This window comes from Myxocyprinus asiaticus, chromosome 2, assembly GCF_019703515.2.
Source record: "Myxocyprinus asiaticus isolate MX2 ecotype Aquarium Trade chromosome 2, UBuf_Myxa_2, whole genome shotgun sequence".
NCBI lineage: Eukaryota > Metazoa > Chordata > Actinopteri > Cypriniformes > Catostomidae > Myxocyprinus > Myxocyprinus asiaticus.
Window position 1 is genome coordinate 21,194,538 of NC_059345.1, and position 17,020 is coordinate 21,211,557.

Consider the following 17,020-nt stretch of genomic DNA (forward strand, 5'->3'; position numbering starts at 1 on the left):
AACTCTGCCAGTGGATGAAGCTGATGATGACACAGAACGCACTAGCGGAGACGATGTGCTGTGAATAGCAGCCGCACGTGATAGCGACATCCAGTGCCCAGAATATGAATTTCATATAATTTCTCTGTGGGCCTAACTCTGTTCTATTCCTAAAGTCTCTTGTGGGCCGCATCGGAGCAGTCGGAGGGCCGCAGATGGCCCGTGGGCCAGACTTTGAACACCCCTTGTTTAAGCAGACTAAATGATTGGAGAAGTCCTGCATATGTCACCAGAGAGAAGTCTGTCATTTCACCAGAAGACCGAGTTATTACATTTTTATTAAAGCTTATGAGGTCAAAATTTATTTATTTTTTTAAATAAAACATATGCATGGATGAATCGTTCACAATAAGATCAATAACATGCATTTAGGAAATAGATGGGGCGAATTTTCATTTCTTGCCGACTTTAAAGGTGCTTTAAGCGATTTTTGCCATTCTACTTCTTCTAAGAGACTGGTTAAATTAGCCACGCCCCCTTTTCCCAAAACCTCCCACTCCAAAGATACCAAATGAGGTTTATTGAGGCTGACATCATGCAGAAACAGTTGCTAAAAACAACAGCAGTCTATAGCAAAACAATAGCGCCCTCAACTGACAACTGTTACGAACAACATGGCATAAAAAGGGCAGTAAGCCTCAATAATTTAAGTAGGCATAGCTGCAGGCCGGAGACCTCCAAATGGAGGCGGAATCTCCAAAAGATGGCGGGGTTACTCCAAAAGGGGGTTGTGGCAACTCCAAAAGAGGGTGTCACTTCCACTCACAGTTAAGGTAAGGGAAAGGGTTAGGTTAGGGGTTCCCTATATCTTCAATGTCATTTTGGAGCTCTGCCTGTAGCTATATCCTTCTCCAATAATTAGCTGAAACTACAATACAATGAGAACGTGCAAAATGATTGACAGTCGAAATCATCAGAGATGGTCTTTGTTCGCTATTTACCGAGTCTAGTGCTGTCACAGAGACCGGTGAGATACAGTATCTCGTGACACTTATTTCATTCATCTCTTTCAGGGAGTTGGAACATTTTTTGCATACCTTCCATGAAAAAAATAGCTTACAACACTCAAAAGGAATAGTTTACCCAAAAATGAAAATTCAGCCATTGTTTACTCACCCTGTGTTATTATAACCCCATATGACGTTCCTTTTTCTGAACACAGAGGGAAAAATTTTGAAAATGTTTTGTTTTCAGTGATGTCATAAAAAGTTATAAAGCATGTGTGCGATGCGTTTTTCTTAAGGACAACAGAGAACATGCTCTGAACTAAAGACTAAACGTGCTTCTAAACACATCAAACTATTGATCTAAATTCTTTTGTCAGTATACTGTAAGCTAAAGAATATACTGAACTAAGAATCCATGCAGGAATTAAAAAAGTTGTGAAATAGCAACATTAGGCGTTAATAATGCATGATGTTGCTTTGATTCATAACTAAGAATATACAGTATTATACATAATAATATAATTGACCCTGTGAGACATTTCATTTTTTTTTTTTTTCTGTAACAATTGCTAGGAACATTTCCAAACTTTTCTTTTAATTTTCAAACCCGATCTGTCAAGCATCCTTAAAGTGATAGTTCACCCATAAATGAATATTCTGTCATCATTTAGAGTCACTGTCGCTGTTCCAAACCTTTGTGTCTTCGTCTTCTCTGGAACCAAAAACAAGGTGTTAGGCAGAATGTTAGGGACTGACATCCTCAGTCACCATTCACTTTCAAAAATGACAAACAAACTGAAGCGAATGGTGACTGAGGCTAAAATTCAGTCTAACATCTCCTTAATTGTGTTCATTGTGTCCAAGTCATACTGGTTTAGAACATGAAGGTGATGATATCATCCTTTTCATTTTTAAACTATCACTGTAACAGCGGGTATAAAGGTCAAAGATGAAATAGACACATGATTCATGCACACAAGGTGTTAAAATTAATAATCAGATCTTTGCAATGTAATTTGCAATGTAACTAGTTACTCGCTACTTGAATAATCTTTTAATTTGATACTGTCTTACTCTAACTCAAGTAATTATTAACATTAGAACTTTTACTTCTAATTGAGTTCCGTTTTGAGTTCCGTTTTGACTTTAAGAGTTTTTGGCTTCTCTACCCACCTCTGGCCCTGGTAAAATATTTTGACAAAAAGGTGAAATCTGTTTTAATAAAAATCAAACCCTGGGACATGAAAATGCCAGAAGTTGAAGAAACTCCCAAAATCCAGTAGACTTAAAGGACAGATTGAGCCATTTCTAGGGACCAGAATATCATAGAGACTGGGGGACAGGCTCATTTGTATTGTAGCAGTAAGCTGCTACACCCTTGCAATGGCATGGCAATGCTCTGGCAACCACCCACAACATCCTAGCATTGTGGGGACAACTTTTGTACAAACTGGCACCAGTGACATTTTCTTCAAAGAAAATGTAAAAAGTAAACTCTAGAGACTGTTGTGCGTGAAAATCCCATCAGATTAGCAGTTACAGAAATACTCAAACCAGCCTGTCTGGCACCAACAATCATGCCACGGTCCAAATCTCTGAGATCTAATTTATTCCCCCATTCTGATGGTTGATGTGAACATTAACTGAATCTCCTGACCCGTATCTGCATGATTTTATGCATTGCACTGCTGCCACACGATTGGGTGATTAGATAATCGCATAAATAAATAAGTGTACTGGTGTTCCTAATAATATAATAATAAAGTGTTCAGTGAGTATATATCTTTAATTGCACTGAAACTTCAGTTTTTTTTATTTTTTTTTATTTTTTTATTGTTTTATTGATTGTTTTACTATTTCATTGTACTTCAGTTACATTGTTCCAAAATGTTTTGGCCTTAAAAATATCTGAACTTCATTTCCATTTTTGGCCCTATATTTTGCACAAAATATGACCCACAAATGAGCATGAACCCTAAAGCAAAACATCTCAAATGACTAGCACTCTGAGAGGCTGCTCATAAAACACTTCAACACCATGACACACACACACACACACACACGCTGGCAGGCATTTTGTCTCAAATCTCTTGGATCAAATCATTCTTGAATGCTAAGAAGCGCAGTCTGTAGTTTTGTTGTCCATGTTGCTAAGCGACCATCAGCGAGTCAAAGGCTGAGAGAAAAGACAAATCCCGAAGGAGAACGAGACGTGGTGGAGGGGAGGAAATTTTGAGTTTTTTTAAGAGCCAATCTCTGGTGCTCCACTGGACCACAGTGCTGTGTTGTGGAGGAGAAATGTGGGACATGAGGTCTCTCGAGAAGATGGTGAACAGGACGACTCTGAGCACACAGAGAGTGCTCCACACACACATTCTGGGTGAGTGTAATTCTAATAAAACACAAACATGCCCTTTTCAATCCTTCATTAGCACCAGATCACATCTATAGTTTCACCTTCAGTGGTGTAATGACTGCACAGAACATTCTCTGCGTCTACCTACCCACATCCGCACTAATGACTTTGGCATTTACCACAGCAGTATCTGCTACTGGCCTTGTGTTGAACAAACACAGAAACAGACAGAAGGGTCAGAAAATCTCAAGCTCATGCACCTAAGAAATAATATGTACTGTATATGAGTGAAACAAAATTATATTCTCACTCAGGAAAAATGTATTGCTCACTTGCTCTTTCAGGGCTCACAAGATTTTCATTGAAGTATCTACTTTGTTTCAGATGTTTGTTGTAATAAAAAAATAAATAAAAAACAATTGTTTATAAGCTGTAAGACTGTAGAGTTTTAAAATAATACAGATAACATAACTCAAATAATCTTGTCTTGGAGGAATTTGATGAGAAATGTTTTTGCAGACTTTGGTATTTTGGCCAATGTGCTATTTTGGACATTGCTGAAATTTCTTCAGAAACTCTAGAGGAGACATGTGAGATGGATTACATTTTAAAGTAATCTAATCCGATTGCTTTTGGAAAAATGTTGACATAATATTGCATATTGGTAAATGCATTAAAAGAAAACATACTTAATAGATCAAAATATGGTAATTTATATGATTCTTTTGTGTGTGTTTTACTGACTACTTTGTGTGTCTGTTTCTGAGTGAAATAAAAAAGGCACTTAAAATGTACTTACAATAACAGATTAAACCAGTTATATTTGTAAATCAATGTCATAGAAAACTGCTTGTTTTTTGTTCTCAAAAATTGTCGCAAAAGCACATTAATGTATATTTTTGAAGCCAAGTACAAAAGAAATTTGCGAAACTAAAACTAACTTTACTGCACTTATGCAATCAGTTCGACATTTATGTTGATTACCGCTCCATCTTCAGTGTAATTATAGCTGGTGGCTAGTGTCAAGTGTGTTTGCAATTTCACCCCAAATCGAAAAACATTCGAAGACTTACCGAACGTATATCAGCTGTAGGCTGATTTAGAATGAACTATTAGAGGGATTAATAAATTATTATGTAATCAAGTAATCCAGAAAAAACTACTGTAATCTGATTGCAAGTATTTTAAAATGTAATTAAATCTAATTACAAGTACTTTGTTTTTGTAATCTGATTAAATAATACAGATTACATGTAATACGTTACTACCCAGCACTGCCGAAACTAAGGTGGTGGAAAAGGCTGATAACCGATTGATCGGTCGATAGTTTTTAAAATCGATTTATTGAACGTTAAAAAAATGTAAAAATATTTCCTTACTGTGACTTAGAGACAACAAGAGCCCAAAATGAATAAGCGCCGGAAACAAAGGAAAAAGAAAAAAAACTATCGGTAACTATCGGTGTTGATTCTTGCAGACAACCGATAGCTCCAAAAGCAACTATCGGCACCGATATATCGGTAAAAAATATATCGGTTGACCTCTAGTTTCTTGTTTACTTGGACCACAGCACACAACCATTCACAATAAATTGCACTCAATGAGAGTGAAAAATGCTGCCATTAATTAAAGCAACACTCTAGAATAAATATTTAATTGAACGGTATGTTAAAAACTATATCTATAGTAACTATAATTCTTGTGATGGGTTTCTTTATTCAAATGACTTTCATGGTAAAACCACTTCCATCTTTCCAGAACTAGGAGAACAGTTGTGTCTGTGGTCATCTCTCAACACTAAAACAGATGAGCATCTGAAATCACCTCCAAACTCGTTCCATTCCCGGCAGCCTTTGATTGGACAGAAACAGCTTGACGCCCCCGCTATGGAGGAATACCAGGAGGAGAAATGCACTGCCCTTAGACTCCAAGAGGAGGTGGATATTTGTAATCCTCAAGTGAACCATGTTGCAAAGTAATTAATACAGACATATTAGAGTGTAAAACTATGTCTCCTGGAATTTATAAAGCCATACTTCAGTCTCCAAGGAAGCAGTCTGGAGAGATTTTTAATAGGACGTGATTAAAACTTTCTGATAAGGAGTCCAACTGTTTCTAATTAAACTTTTTTCCTCTCCAGCAGCAACATAATCCTCAACTTCTCTCCTTGCTGCATCCGAGTGGCAGATTTAATGAATGATCCGTTTGCTTCTTCAACGCCAGTAGCAGTCAGAGCTTTGCCATTGTGTCAGAGAAATGAGAAGAGCTTTTGTAATAGGGTGTAATTGCTTGTGTAATTGCTCTCCAGGGAAAGTAAGCGGCAGCCAAACCCAGAGACGGCTCTCCTCTTCAAAAGCCCAGTACAGTTGCCCTGCCAACACTGATCATCCATCCTTTCTTTCTCTCCCTCCCTCATGCCCGCTGTCTCCTTGTGTGCTCTCTACCTCTCCATCTCCCACTTTGCGGTTTCAACCTAACATCTTCATCATCCATCGTTCTCTCCCTTCTTCCATCTCTCTCAATTGTTTCTCAAATCCTTCTCTGTCCTCCCCTTTCCCTTTTTCTCTTCATCTCCTTTACCTCTTCCTCAGAGTCTGCAGGCCCAGTTTCAAGAGGCGCTTCGAGCGAGAGATAAACTGGAGGCTGAAGTGAGGGGAGAGCTCCAGGTAAAGCTGCAGGCCCAGTTCAGAGCTCACTCTGAAGGACTGCGGGCTCAAATGAAGTGGGAGGAGGTCCAGGCTGTAGATGACGCCTGCAGGAAGCTGAAAGAACAGCTGCAGAAAGAGGCAGAGGAGGCCAGAGAGTGAACAATACAGATTATACGAGAAAAGACCCAGGTGTGTGTGGTCTTGTTTGTCTATCCTTGTAGGGACCACATTTCCACACAATAATAGAAAAACCCTAAATTGTTGGTTCCTACCAGCTTCACAAAAAAGCACTAAATAATATCTTATGTGACATACAAAGATGTGTCCGAATATGTCTGTTAGAGTTAAAGGTTTCTTTACTGGGTCATTCCTTGAAATCGGTGCCTTTTTCATTTCAAAAAGGTGATTTGTTATCCTGGTAAAATTAACCATGGTTTTACTATAGTAATATTGTAGTAACCATGTTTTTTTTTTTGGCAAGAGCCATAGTTTTAATGCAGTTAACTATGGTGTTACCACAGTAATATGGTGTTAATATAGTAACCATGTTTAATTTTGTGGTTATGATTTTACTAAAAAAATACCATGGTGATACTATGGTTACTGTAGTAAAACCATGGTTAATTTTTGTAAGGAAAGGTTAGGTTTAGGGGTAGGGGTTGGTGTAGGATGTTTGTGGGACTTTAAATAAACACACTGCAGTGATACTCTATGGTAGTATTTAATTAGGGGTCCAAATAGTATCTGCGATTGAGCTTGCGATTGAACTATCAATTTGGGTGTAAATTGCATCTAACACTATTTGCACTGAGTGCAAAGAAGATGCTTTTGGTTGCTATTTACACTTAGTGTAAATAGTGCACTTAGTGTAAATAGCCTCTGCCTTTTTTTTTTTTTTCAATCAAAATAAGCATATTTGCTAATACCCAAGGAGAAGTTGCCAACACAGGGTAGAAACAGGCCAAATGGCATCCTCCTAAAAAAAAGACGATATAAAAACACTTAAAAATAAAATAAAGTTACTTGATTTTTGCTGATGTGTTAAGAAAATTGCGTACAGTAATGGGTCGTAAAGGTTTGTATCAGCTATTCATTGTCAAATCATTGTTTATACATATGTTAATACGGAATGACCCTACTATGAATCTGTTTTATGTTCATCTGTGCTGTTTTTTTTAATGGGTTTCCTATATAAACATGCATAAGATTGACATCTTTGACTGCTGTGCCGCTTAACAGACACAAAAATATGTGAACGGCTGTTTAGGGTGTACTGGTAATAATTATGGCTGCTTGCCAAGGAACTATTTGTAACATCTGAGGTTGTTACCCATCCTACCAACCACCAGAGGGAGCCCTCTCCCGAATACTGATCATCACCCATTTCTTCACTGCTCATTTCCTGTTTACCATATGTATATATAGCCATGCAGTTCCATTGTTCATTTCAAAGTATTGCCAGTTTATGCTGCCTTACTGTGTGTATTTTCATTGCCACTGTTTATTGATTCATGTTATGAACATTGTCTGTTTTTCTGGACGACCTGTTGTTTTGTTTGCCTGGTTGGACTGTCTATTTGGTTTATTGGATTTATCTGCCTGCTTTTCGACTACATCTCTCTGCCTGCTGTTTTGGATTGTTTGCTTGTGTCTCTTTTAATAAACTTCATGCACATGGATCCTAACACCGTTTCCATGGCCAGTTCGTTACAGAATACTTCGCCTACCATGGATCCAGTGGAAGTCTCACAGCTCCAGGCTGCATTTGCACACCAGTGTGAGGTTTTAATGTAGAAATGTACCTTTATGATGGCTCTGCTTACCGGTAAAGCACTCGATTGGGCCGCCACTGTTTGGGACAAAGATCCTCAAATCCAGACCTCGTTTGACTACTTCGTTCAACAGATCCACAAAGTCTTCAAGTATCCAGCGGGTGGTTAAGATATCTCTGTTCAGCTGCTTCATTTACGCCAGGGCTATCGATCTACAGCAGACTACGCAGTTCTGTTCAGGACGCTAGTGGCTCAAAGTGGGTGGGACGATGTCGCTCTGAAAACTGTTTTCTTTGAGGGGCTTCACCAAGAACTCAAGGCTGAACTGACATGCAAGAGTGAGGGTTCTATTCTGTCTGAATTCATTACCATGGCTATCAAGATAGATAACCTTCTTCATAATGCTCCACGGCCCCAGTTTCATCTGCTTCTAAGTCTACAGTCTCAGTACAGGCACAGGCATCCACTGAATCATCCGAACCTATGCAAGTTATTTACGCCCGTGTTTCTATGGAGGAACGCCAATGTCGATGTAACGAAAAACTTTGCTATTACTGTGGTGAATCAGGTCATCTCAATGCTGCATGCCCACACATGAAATCAAGTTCCCCTGAATCAAGGCTGAAAGTGAGTACCACGAATTTGTATCACCTATCCTTCACAGTTTTCTGTTGCCTGTAGAGATCTCCATTGGTGATAATATAAAATATGTTATGGCTTTAGTGGATTCTGGAACCCCATATACCCACCATTCAATGCATTCCAATGATTAATATCACCACAGTTGACAATGCTCCCATTGGTACCAACAAACTGTTCCCATAACCATCAAGATTGGACCATTTCATGTGGAGAACATTTCACTAAATGTCACTCACCCAATCACGCTCTTATTCTGGGTCATCCTTGGCTGGCCATCCACAATCCTTCTATCTCCTGGAACCAGGGTGAGCTCACGAAGTGGTCTAGTTTCTGTCATGAACATTATCTCCATGCTGCTGTCTCCATGCCTTGTCTTACCACCAGCATTGAAAGCCCTGAATTCCAAACAGTAACCATGATTCCCGAGAAATATGCAGAATTCAATGAAGTTTTTAGTAAAGTCAAAGCTACTCAACTTCCTCCTCACCGTCCATGAGACTACGCCATTTTACTTCTGCCTAATACAGCTCCACCGAGAAGCAAGGCTTATCCATTGTCACGTCCCGAGACCCTAGCTATGGAAACATACATCGAGGAAGCCCTTGCCTCCGGTTACATCCATCCCTCCACCTCTCCAGCAGCTGCAGGTTTTTTCTTCATGGAGAAAAAGGATATTGCCAGTTTACCCTGCCTTACCGAGCATTTTTCCATTGCCACTGTTTATTGATTCATGTTATGACCATTGCCTGTTTTTCTGGATTTACTGCTTTTTGGATAACCCTTTGTTTTGTTTGCCTGGTTGGACTGTCTATTTGATTTATTGGATTTATCTGCCTGCTTTTCGACTACATCTCTCTGCCTGCTGTTTTGGATTGTTTTCTTGTCTCTTTAAATAAACTTCCTGCACATGGATCCTAACACCGTCTCCATGGCCAGTTCGTTACACTATTACTCTTACATTACTAATGAATAACGTTTTTGCAACTAAATATTTGAAAAGAAGAATAAAAACTAAGACCAAGACATTTCCCACACCATTTGTACTCCGGCTCAAATAATCTGGCTTGTTAAGGACAGGGTTGGGGAGTAATGGAATACATCTAACGGGATTACGTATTTAAAATACAAAATATAAGTAACTGTATTCCACTACAGTTACAATTTAAATAATTGGTAATTAGAATACGGTTACATTCAAAAAGTATTTTGATTTACTGAAGAGATTACATTGCATTTTATTGTAATTTGTTTCATTTAATATTTAGTCCTTTCAGATGGAAAACATTTATACATATAAATGATGCAATCCAAAGTGCATTTGAACAGCGGTGAAACACTTTCTTATGTGTTACATTCATACGAGCAGACAGAGAATTAAGTTTGGAGCAGAAGAAATAGAAATAAACCTTGTGTAAATTGTCAGTTTTACGCTAAGCTAAAATGCTATTTCTAGCCATTAGATGCACACGTTACCAGGCACGATCATATTATTTGTTTTATCAAGAAAATTCACATTGGATCATAATTTCTTTTTTTCTAGTAAGACCTTTGATATTAGGGCAAAAATTGTGTTCTTGATGATTTTTGTATTGTTTTCCTGTAAAAATATCTACAAATCCTTAAAACAAGATCAATTAGATGTATCTTCTTTTAGAAACAACACTGCATGATGTAAGATATTTAGGTTTTTCAGAGAATGTATTTTTAACATGTGTTATAACATGTATTTTGTCTTACCGTACTTGCAGAGATTTTATAGTCTAAACAAGTGAAAAAATCTACAAGTGCTGAAGTAATCCAAAGTATTTAGAATAAGTTACTGACCTTGAGTAATCTAACGGAATGCGTTACAAATTACATTTTACAGTATGTATTCTGTAATCTGTAGTGGGATACATTTAAAAAGTAACCCTCCCAACCCTGGTTAAGGAGAAGTGTGCTATTTATATATTTAATAAATAAAAGAGGAGAGGGAAAGGGCAAGGCGGAGCGACAGTGAGAGAGAGAAAAAAACTTGCTCGCTGGTTCCCAGACAAACCGTCGCCTGGTCCTCGATCACTCCACCCTCTGGCGGACAACAGCCACTCCTCCCCGGGCAGACTGGAGCAAGTCCTCCAACCCCTGGCGGATGGAACACCCCTCCGAGTTCTGGCGACTGGTAGGGAGACCCTCTGCCCGTGGCAGTGGCTCCACAGCTCCAGGCGGCCGGCAGCGACTCCTCCGTCCCCCGGCGGACAGCCGTGGCTGCTCCTTTGGGCGGACGGCAGTGGCGAGGACTCCAAGACAGCGCATCCCTCCTCCCTTCCGGGTTTCAGCACCAATATAACAGGGTTTAAAATGGGCAAGGAGGAAGCAGGAACCAAAGTAATATTTTAATTTAAACTTAAACAAAAAGACACAAAACATAAACGCACACGGCAGCTATGTGTGGCTCTCTCTATCTCGGACTGCTGCATCCCGCTGCACTTATGCCTCTCCTCGGCTGATTATTGGGGGCCGGGCATGCATAGTCACGGCCTGGCCCCGCCCTTCTCCTCGTCACACACCATTTTTACCTCTCTCTGTCATTTAGGAGTATGTAAGAAAGTGTGTGCAGGAGGTCTAGGAGGCGTGTTCGTGAGGAGTGTGAGACGAAGGCATAAATCGAGAAGAGAGTACTACATGAGAGACATGAAGAGGAGATCTCAGAACTACAAAACAGGCAAAAACACATAAAACTCTCCTCCTGTGCATCTCAGACTCCTGCTGAAGTATTTCTTAGTTATTCTCTTTCTCCTACCCAACTTTTGTACATCTCATCAATGTTTCTTGTGTCTTTCAGTCTTCTCCCTTTTCACCCAGAACCTCTGGAATATATTTTTTCTGTCTTCACCATTGCTGCCTCTCCTACACTATCCAACCTTTTCATTAACACAGGTATTTTGATCTCTGCTGGTCTATGCATGACTGTATGTGTATGTGTGTTCCAGGCAACAGTAGCTGCAGGACAGGCTGGAGCAGGTCTGCAGGGAGCGTATTCAGTATGAAACAGAGTTTAAAGTCAGCCCCGTAATGAGGTCATTATAAATAAATGAGCGACTCTAAAACAGGACCCGCTCCAAAACAGCATCTGTAACACCCTGCAAAAAAATGACAGAATAAGACAACTCTCTCTCTCTTCCCATGCCAACACGTCCTCTTACATTTTTTTTTTTTATTAAAGGGATAGTTCACCCAAAAATGAAAATTCTCTCATCATTTACTCATCCACATGCCATCCCTGGTGTGTCTGACTTTCTTTCTTTTGCTGCACACAAATATTTTAGAAGAATATCTCAGCTCTGTAGGTCCATACAATGCAAGTGAATGTTGGCCATGAACTTTGAACTTTAAGCTCCAAAAAGCACATAGAGGCAGCATAAAAGTAATCCATACTCCAGTGGTTAAATCCATATCTTCAGAAGTGATATAATACAGTGCATTCAGAAAGTATTCAGACCTCTTCATTTTTTCCACATTTTGTTACAGTATGTTGCAGCCTTATGCTACAGTGCTTTAAATTATTTCATATTTTTCACATCAATCTACACTCCACACCCCATAATGACAAAGAAATAATCAGATTTTTGATAACTTTGCAAATTTATAAAAAGGAACAAACTGAAATATTACACTGACATAAGTATTCAGACTCTTAACTCGAAGCCACTTTAGCAGTGATTACAGCCTCAAGTCTTTTTGGGTATGATGCAACGAGTTTTGCACACCTGGATTTTGGGATTTTCTGGCATTCTTCTCTGCAGATCCTCTCAAGCTCAATCAGTTTGGATGTGGACTGTCGGTGGACAGCCATTTTCAGGTCTCTCCAGAGATGTTCGATTGGGTTCAAGTCTGGGCTCTGGCTGGACCACTCAAGAACATTTACAGAGTTGTCCCTAAGCCACTCTTGTGTTGTCTTAGCTGTGTGCTTAGGGTCATTGTCCTGTTGGAAGGTGAACCTTCAGCCCAGTCTGAGGTCCTGAGGGCTCTGGACCAAGTTATCATTAAGGTAGTTGTTACCAACCCTGTTCCTGGAGGCCCCCCAACACTGCACATTTTGCATATCTCCCTTTTCTGACACACCCAATTCAGGTCTTGGAGTCTCCACTCACGAGCAGATGAGTTGAATCAGGTGTGTTTGATTAGGGAGATATCCAAAATGTGTAGTGTTGGGGGCCTCCAGGAACAGGGTTGGGAACCGCTGCATTAAAGATATCTCTGTATTTTGCTGCGTTCAACTTTCCTTCAACCCTGACCAGTCCCCCAGTCCCTGCCCCTGAAAAACACCCCCACGGCATGATGCTACCACCACCATGCTTCACCGTTGGGATGGTATTGTGCAGATGGTGAGTGGTGCCTTGTTTCCTCAGTCATGACGCTTGGAATTGAGGCCAAAGAGTTCAATCTTCATTTCATCAGACCAGAGAATCTTGTTTCTCACAGTCTGAGAGTCCTTTAGGTGCTTTCTATGCATCTTGCACTGAGGAGAGGCTTCCATCTGGCCACTCTGCCATAAAGCCCTGATTGGTGGAGTGTTGCAGTGATGGTTGTCGTTCTGCAAGTTTCTCCCATCTCCACACATGATATCTGGAGCTCAACCAGAGTGACCATCAGGTTCTTGGTCACCTCTCTTACCAAGGCCCTTCTCCCCCGATTGCTCAATCGATTGCTCGATTGGCCAAGCAGCCAGCTCTAGGCAGAGTTCTGGTTGTTCCAAACTTCTTCCATTTAAGAATTATGGAGGCCACTGTGCTCTTGGGAACCTTCAATGCAGCTGAATTTTTTTTTTTTTTGTAGCCTTCCCCAGATCTGTGCCTCGACACAATCCTGTCTCTGAGTTCTGCAGGCAGTTCCTTTGACCTCATGGCTTGGTTTTTGCTCTGATGTGCATTTTCAGCTGTGAGACCTTATATCAGGGGTCGACAACCTACGGCACACGTGCCAGCATTGGCACGCGGAGGGGTAATCACTGGCACACCAGCAACGGCGAGAGAGGAGTAGACTATTTTTTTTATAAATTACACACCTGCATTTCAATCTACATCTTGATGTAATCCTACTTCATGATCACGCAGCGTGTTTTCATGAGCTGAATGGGAGGCTAAACAAAAAGTAAAAATGTGACAAGACTGCTGTATAACAAACAGACTCGTGCAGCACGTGCAAGCCATTCGTGCATCACGAGCTGACAGCGCTTCACTTTTTGGTAATCGTGTGAGTAAACGCACCCGCTTTGCTTCGGTCAGGCTGCGCGGATGCCAGTCTACATTCCCTGTTTCATTTGTTTCTTTTTGCTTTCAGAACAACACGTGATGTAAAAAGGAAAACACCACTATTAATCCTTGAGATTTCTAACCCAGCATACAGGTACACCGTCCTTAAACCATGGTCACATTCAAAATTACATTAAAAGATTAAAAGAGAAAACATAAACCCACATTTTGGGGTTAAAAAAATCTGAGACTATTCAAAATATAAATTAAACCTGGAAATAAAGTTTTAGGATTTTGCAGGTGCAATTGACGAAAAAGGGCTAAATAGTTGATTGGCTTGTGATGTGCGAATGGCTTGCATGCACAGCGTGAGTCTCGTCACACTTTAATAGTGTTTAGCCTCCCATTCAGCTGATGAAAACACGCTGCGTGATCATGAGGAAAGATTACATCAAGATGTTCATTGGAATGCAGGTGCGAAAAACTTCTAATAAATAAAATAGCATGCTCCTCTCTCGCTGTTGCTTGCCTGCTAGTGATTACCCAGCTCTGTGTGATTTAGTAAAATGTAGTATAACATAAAATAACAAGAAATATTTAAGATTCCACACAATTTCATGATCAGTAATCAAATAAGCAAATTTGTGACATTAACTGTGTTAACTCTCTTTGTACAAAAGGACAGGTTTCCTTTCATTGAAGCACTTTCACAAGTGTGAAATGCTATTTGTGAAAATTCACATGCAGGATCATGATTAAATCATAACTATACTAACTAATATCATAAACTGGGGGCGCATCGGCACAGCCATTGACCAGGACAATAAAAAAATGGCACTCCGCGGAGTCACGTGACGCCATGCGAGGTTCGGATGTGTGAATGGCGAGCTCTGCTCACTTTGCTAGTTTTGATACTTTGAATGATATAAACCAGTGAGATTTGATACACCCTGATCCATAACTGTTCTAGGAAGACAAAATGTCAAAGGATTCAAAATCCTTGGTCTCTGGAGTCATTAAAAGACACATATGTGCTCAAGCTGACGCCCCCCTGGAGGCCTTGGACCAGGGAGTCAATTTGACCAGAAAGGTGACATGTCGGCAATGCTGATGAAGGTCGTTGCTGACTTGGAGGATCTTGCTGCAATACGTCGATCGATCACTGACATGGAGATTAATAATTCAGTGAGATGGTTACAAGAGTGGGGGAGGTGGAGAAACGGATCGATTATCTGGTGTCATTGGAGAGGGACTTAGCTGCTAATCTGCTAGCGACCAAAGCAGACTTGGAGCGCATCTGGGAAAAGTTGGAGGATATGAAAAATCCTAGTCGGCAGAACAATGTCCGAATTGTTGGAATTCCTGAGCGAGCAGAGAGTCTGAATATGGTGGAATTTCTGGACGGCTCTTTCCGAGTCTGCTCGACATAACAGGCCATAAGTCGGAAATCGAGCGAGCTCACAGGGTTCCAGCTCGGCGATCCGCTGAGGGAGACTGGCCCCGATCAGTTCTGGCCAAATTTCTGAGATCATCCAATAAAATCTTCTGTTACGCGAGGCGAGGAGTAAAGGAAGGCTTTCTTGGAAGAACCACAACATTTTCTTGTTCCTAGACTTTGCGTATTCGACAAGAGAGAAACGTGATTGATTCAAGGAATACAAGAAACACTTACATCAACGGAAGGTCACTTTTGCACTGATGTTCCTGGCCAAAATGTGAATAGATGCTAAGGATGGCCGCAAAGTATTTACATGTCCCCTACAAGCATTGTCCTTCATAAAGTCAATGGAGTGAGTAAGTCATTGTGTGATACTCACGTTGTAGCTGAGTGGGCCTGACTCACTGAACATTCACTTGACCGTCCGAGGAAACTGGGCGCCTTTGTTTATTTTTGTGCTGGTTCCGCTAGCGGCTGAAGCTTGTTTTGTTGAGGAACACACCTTCCAGACAGTTATGTGGATGGATCTACACGTTCTTTGTTTTATAGATTATTTAGTTGTGTAATTCTGTCTCACAAAATTTATATAGAAACACCAGACTTGAGCAATCCGATGGCAAAGTTGTAGCGGGGGCTCTCGTAGGCATACATGGACTGTTGGACGGGGTTAATGCGCACATTTTTCTTTTTTGTGTTTGTTTGGTTCTGGGGCAAGTTCGGGGTTTGGTTGTTGCACTAATGCTGGAATGTGGTCTTTATAATTTTGTTTTTGACACACAATCTATTTTTTCTAATATGTCAAAATGTCAAATGTTAGGATGAGTGGATTGTCTCTCTCCACGTGGAATGTGAATGGGTTGGGGCACCCCATAAAAAGAAGGAAGGTTATTTATTTTCTTAAACGTAAGAAATATGATGTAGTGTTTCTTCAAGAAATGCATCTTTCCCCACAGGAAGCTGAAAAATTTGGGAAGATATGGGGTGGGCATGTTTTCTTTAGTGCTGGCTCAACTAAGAGCAGGGGATTCATTACATTGATAAGTAAACATCTACAATTCAAATGTCTCAAATAGAGTAAAGATAAATTAGGAAGAGTCATTATTGTTTCAGCAGAAATTCAGGGGCAAAGGTTGATTTTGGCTAATATTTACGCACCTAACGCTGATGATCAGGGCTTATTTATAGATCTTGAAGGGATTTTGCAAGCCGCTGGCACCCCTCATGATATAATATTGGGAGGAGACTTTAATCTGTTGATGGACTCAATCCTTGATCATAGTGAAGCAAAAGTGTGTAAGCCCTCAAGAGCAACACTGACACTTCACAGGATGTGTACAAATCTTTTTGGAGACTTTTGAACCCATCTGGTAGGGACTATACATTCTTTTCATCAGTCCATAAGATTTATTTTAGAATATATATATATATATATATATATATATATATATATATATATATATATATTTTATATCTAAGTTCCTCATTTCATCTGTTGTTGATTGCTCAATTGGAAACATCTTAGTCTCAGATCACGCCCTGGTGAGTTTAGAGATGTTGCCACATACTGAGAAAAAGAAATCATATAGTTGGCACTTTAATGTATCCCTTTTGCAAAATCCTGAATTCCAACAAATGTTAAAGGCTGAAATCAGTAGACCAACTGGTCCTCAGTATCCTAGTGGGCGTGGCTTGGGAGGCACTTAAGCGGTTCTTAGGGGTTGGATCATACAGTATGCCTCATTCGTCAAAAAAATCCAAAGCACGAGAACTCGTGGAGTTGGAAGGGAATATTAAAAGTGCAGAGGCAGAGCTGAAGGACCGAATGTCATCTGATGGCCTCAGAGAATTGACCCGATTGAAATACAGATATAATACTATTTTGTCGGGGAAGGTGGAGTTTTGGCTATTCAGGGCAATACAGTCATACTTTGAGTCAGGGTACAAAAT